We start from the raw sequence: 4,919 nt of genomic DNA on the forward strand, positions 1-4,919 counted from the left end.
TTGATGATCCTATGAGTTGTACAAGGTGAGATGCAAGCCGGCTACGGTTGATAGGGTTTGGATTCCTGGATGTTATGTGATTCACATGATAGTGTAGTATGAGTCAGTCTAGTATTCACATGCTAGGACTATGTGTTGTTTATATTCTTGTTCACATGATAAGCATGATTGTCACGAACACCCATGTCTACAACCCAAACACCAATTTCTATCATCCGGGTTTGAAGAATCACCCAAACTTTAGCTACAAGAGTACCAATGTTCAAAACCCGCAACACCTCCAACCACAATTGCCCAACACCAACCCACCCGGGTTTTCTCAACCTAGAGGTGGATACCCAAACCAAAGAAACAATTCCAGAAATCAAAACCAATGGCTAAGCAACAGCCAATACCAAAATTTTGGGAACCAATCTCAAGGGTACCAATATTTTGGAGGTAACCAAAACAACCAAGGTTTCTATCAAGGGAATCAAAGTAACCAAGCTAACCAAGGGTTTGGACAAGGGTTTGTTGAAGGCTTTCATGACCAAGGGCAAGGATCCAACTTCAACAATCAAGGTTCTAAGGGAAACTACCAAGGGGGACACAACAACAACAACAACAATCAAGGTCCCAACACTAGAAATGATTATGGATTCCCTTTACCCTTAACTAACCCAACCACATCAAGAGCCATCCATGGAATCCCAATTTGGTGAGTTAATAAAAGTGGTGAAAAATATGCAAATATCTCAACACCAAGACATGACAAACTTTATAAAAGACATGGAAGCTCGGTTGATCTCATGCTCTTGCTAACCCTCAAAGGCTGCCGGGTGGTTTCCTAGCCCAAGGCCAAAGCTCAAAAGACGCTTCCGCAAATCATCAAGCACATGCGGTAGTCTTAAGGAGTGGGGTTGAGCTTGAAGACCCATACAAGGACCTGAAATTGAAGTGGATGCGGATCCCAAAAGAAAGCAGTTGGTAATGAATGAAAGTGGGGAAAGCCCACCCATGACTCCATCGGCAAGGGTAAGTGAAGCCAAGAAGAGGAAGACTACAAGTGAAGGATCCAAGGGAAAGGCTCCTCAAGAAGATCATGAGGATATATTGGTTGAAGACCTTCTTTATGAAAGGGAGGTTGGTAAAGAAGCTAGAGAGGATGATGTGTCCATTTTATATAGGATTTTACCCCTCATTTTAGCTCGGTTTTGATTGAATATCACACTTTTATTAGTGTTTTTGTGAGCTAATCTTGTGTTCTAGGCGTGTTGCTTGTATTTGTTGCATTTTGTAGGAATTTGAGCATTCGGTAACTTATTCCCATTATTTTAGCAAACACAAGATGGTCAAACTTTCCGATCATTCCAAGCCTACCGCGGCTATGCTTCTGACCGGTATCACTACTACCCAAATTATCACCCCGAAGTTCGAGATCAAACCGGTTTTTATTAGCCTTGTGGAGAGGAAGCAATTTCGGGTAAGTCCTTTGGAGGATCCTAATTTGCATGTTCAAAACTTTTGTGACTATTGCTCCATGATTTGGCAAACGGGAGTCACTCAAGCCCAAATTAGGGAAATAATTTTCCCTTTCTTTTTGAAGGACAAGACAAAACTATGGATCACTAGCCTTGATCGTACCGCCATGGGAATCACCAATTGAGAAACATTGGCTCTTTTTTTCTATCAAAAGTTTTTTCCACCGGAGAAAACTCAAACTTTGAGGAGAGAAATCACAGGGTTCCATCAACAAGCTCTTAAGAGCTTATATGAAGCTTGGGAGAGGTACAAGGAGTTGCAAAGGCAATGCCCACATCATGGGTTGGATCCTTGGTTCCTAGCTATAACATTCTACAATGGATGTTGTGCCGATTCCCGAAGAATTCTTGATTCCGCCAACAATTGGCGGTTTGATCAAATTGACATGGATATTGCTCATGCCATGATTGAATCCATGGCGATTCATGATGCCCAATATGTGAATTCCCGAAGTGTGCCACTCAAGGGTAAGGAGGAATCTTCCTATACTTCCATTTTGAAGGCTGAACTTGCCTTACTCCAACAACAATTGGCGGACCGAGATGCAAGTGTTTCTCTTAAACAAGTAAATGCCATGCCTACTACGAGCCAAATTGTTGTTTGTGACGGTTGCGGAGGAGCGGAGCATGTTGCCACTTTATGTCAAGCCAATCTTGAAGAGGTAAATTCTTATCAAAGTTTTAAGCAAAATGCATACCCTCCGGGTACCTTTTCAAATACTTACAATCCCAACACAAGGTTTCACCCGAATTTGTCATATAAGAGCAACAATGTGCTAAACCCTCCACCACAAAATACCTTTGTGCCCCAACCACAAAATAACTTCATCCATCAACAACAAAGGTTTGTCAATCCACCGGGTTTTCAAAACCAACAACAAAGGCCACCACAACAAAACTTCCAACCAAACCAAGGTCCCCCACCCCAAAATGTCCAACAAAATGACCAAGGGGGCAAACTTGAAGCTTTGGTGATGCAATTGGCTAAGGGCCAATCCGATTTGATGGCTCACTTACAAAAGAGCGATCAAACCCACACTACCGCTATCAAGATACTAGAGAAACAAGTGGCTCAACTAGCCACATCTAGCTCTCAAAGAAGATCGGGCCAACTATCGCCCCAAGGTGCGCAACCACATGAGACCGTTAATGCTATTTTTTTGAGAAGTGGTAAAAGCTATGATGGGTCATCCATGACTTTGGATGATTAAGTGGTCACTAAGCTTGGGGGAAATACTCAAAAGAAGGCTAGTAAAGAGCCTCCCATTAAGATTCAAGTACCATTTCCTCACCACTTAGCAATGCACAAGAGAAAGAGTAAGCTTGATACAAAAGAAAGTGAAGAGGTGCTTGTTGAGAAAGGGGTCTCTCCTAATGCTAAGGAAGATGATGCCGTTTCAAAGAAGATGGATACTCCTATTGAGGTTGAGCAAGAGAAAGATATGGAGGATGCTCATCCAAGGGAAGTTGTTGAAACTCAACTGCCATTTCCCCATCGCCTAGCAAAGAACAAGAAGGAGGGTAAGTTTGGTAAGTTCTTGGATGTTGTTAAGAATTTACAAGTTACCGTGCCATTTATTGAACTAATTTCTCAAGTCCCTTCTTATTCAAAGTTTATGAAAGAACTCCTTGCTAAAAAACGAACATTCAACAAGGTTGAGGCCGTAGCTTTCACCGAAGAGTGTAGAGCACTCTTGAAAAATAAGTCTCCGCCAAAACTTAGGATCCCGATAGTTATTCTATTCCTTGCACTATAGGCACATATACCATTGATAAGGCTCTTTGTAACCTAGGTGCTAGTGTAAGTGTCATGCCCTATTCAACTTGTGAAAAACTTAACATGAGTGCTTTAAAATGTACAAATATCACTTTGAAAATGGCGGACCATTCTTTAAATCAACCTTTAGGTGTCTTAGAAGATGTGCCCATCAAAGTTGGCAAATTTTTTATACCCGTTGACTTCCTTGTACTTGATATGGCCGAGGACTCACAAACCCCAATTATATTAGGTAGGCCATTTTTGCACACCGCGAGCTTGTTAATAGAGGTGAAAAATTGGAAGTTGACTTTGGAGGTGGGCGATGACCGGGTTTGTAATACCTCAGATTTATGTGTTGTTGGGTACTCTATCGAGTAAGGCTTATTTTGTCGAGTAAGTGTGTGTTGGCGTTCTGGGCAGTATTCTATCTGTTAGGTACTCGATTGAGTAGGGGCAACTCGATCGAATAGGGGCCACTCGATCGAGTACCTCACTTACTCGATCGAGAGCCTCGGGTTTTACTGGTTTGGCCGGGTTTTGATAGTAACGTGAGAATGATATAAAAACTCTTTTCGTTAGTTTCTTTTTACTTTTTACCCTTGACACGTCTGTCGCGTACCTGTCAAAAATAACCAACTGGCTCTAACTAACTAATATAGCTAGGGAAGTCGGGTCGAATCCACAGAGAGGTAGGAATTTGCCAACTGAATTTAAGTTCGTCTAAGTAACCAATTTGGGGGTTTATAAAAGGTGATTTCTAAACTAAGAGAATAAGGGAAAGAGAATTAAAAAGAAGGAGTTTAACAGATAAAAGAGAATAGCTAAGACAACGGTTCACCATAATCATCGGGTCGAGTAATCTAGGTCCCAGGTCAATGCAATACGGTCCAAGGGGTAGCGAACGTCACCTTTCGGTCCTTAATTCACCCTAAAGTATAAACAGTTTAACTTTCGCCCTCATTTGCAATACTCTATTGCTCGCTACTAGTCCGCCTCTTCCAACCTTTCGGTCCGGTCAAGGTCCACCAAGAATAAGGGTCTAATTGCGTCGACTCAATTAGGCAATTACAATTATATGTAGCACTTAAACAACAAGGACGGTACTAGTATTAACCTAGTGAATCGATCACTCTCCCTTCAATCATGGGTCCCCTATAGTCTTAGCATAGGAAATTAGCTACTCATAATCGCCGAATTAACAATTACAATAACTAAATAATTAAAACTAAGCATGATGAACAACTAATTGATTGAACAATTGCAAAGTAAAGAGGGAAAAGAAATTAAAAGCAATAAATACGATTAAGAAATAAATAGATTGATAATACCGAATCCGAGTAGCAAAGTAGAGAATAGAAATCCAAAGAATATAGTGATGTAATGTGATGGAAAATGTACGTAGTGAAGGAGATCGGAGTAACGTGATGTTCTCCTCGGTCTTATCTTTTCGCAAAATCGTCTTAAACCTAATCTATGGACTGATTACAAAAGCCCATAAAAGATTAGGCGGAAATAAACCAAAAACACACGAAATCCCCTCGATCGAGCAGAGAGATTACTCGATCGAACTCTAAGTCACTCGATCGAGCTAGAACTACCTCTCGATCGAGCATCGCTTTTGAACCTCCTCGATCGACTCC

General features: G+C 41.3%; 1 non-coding gene across 1 annotated transcript; it reads right to left on the reverse strand.

Annotated features, from left to right (window-relative positions):
- Window positions 1-1,699: 1,699 nt before the first annotated feature.
- On the reverse strand, window positions 1,700-1,806 carry LOC141650668 (small nucleolar RNA R71). The gene has a single exon (XR_012546687.1). It is a non-coding gene; the product is annotated as a small nucleolar RNA R71 (small nucleolar RNA).
- Window positions 1,807-4,919: the final 3,113 nt, after the last annotated feature.

This window comes from Silene latifolia, chromosome 3 (assembly GCF_048544455.1).
Source record: "Silene latifolia isolate original U9 population chromosome 3, ASM4854445v1, whole genome shotgun sequence".
Classification (NCBI taxonomy): Eukaryota; Viridiplantae; Streptophyta; class Magnoliopsida; order Caryophyllales; family Caryophyllaceae; genus Silene; species Silene latifolia.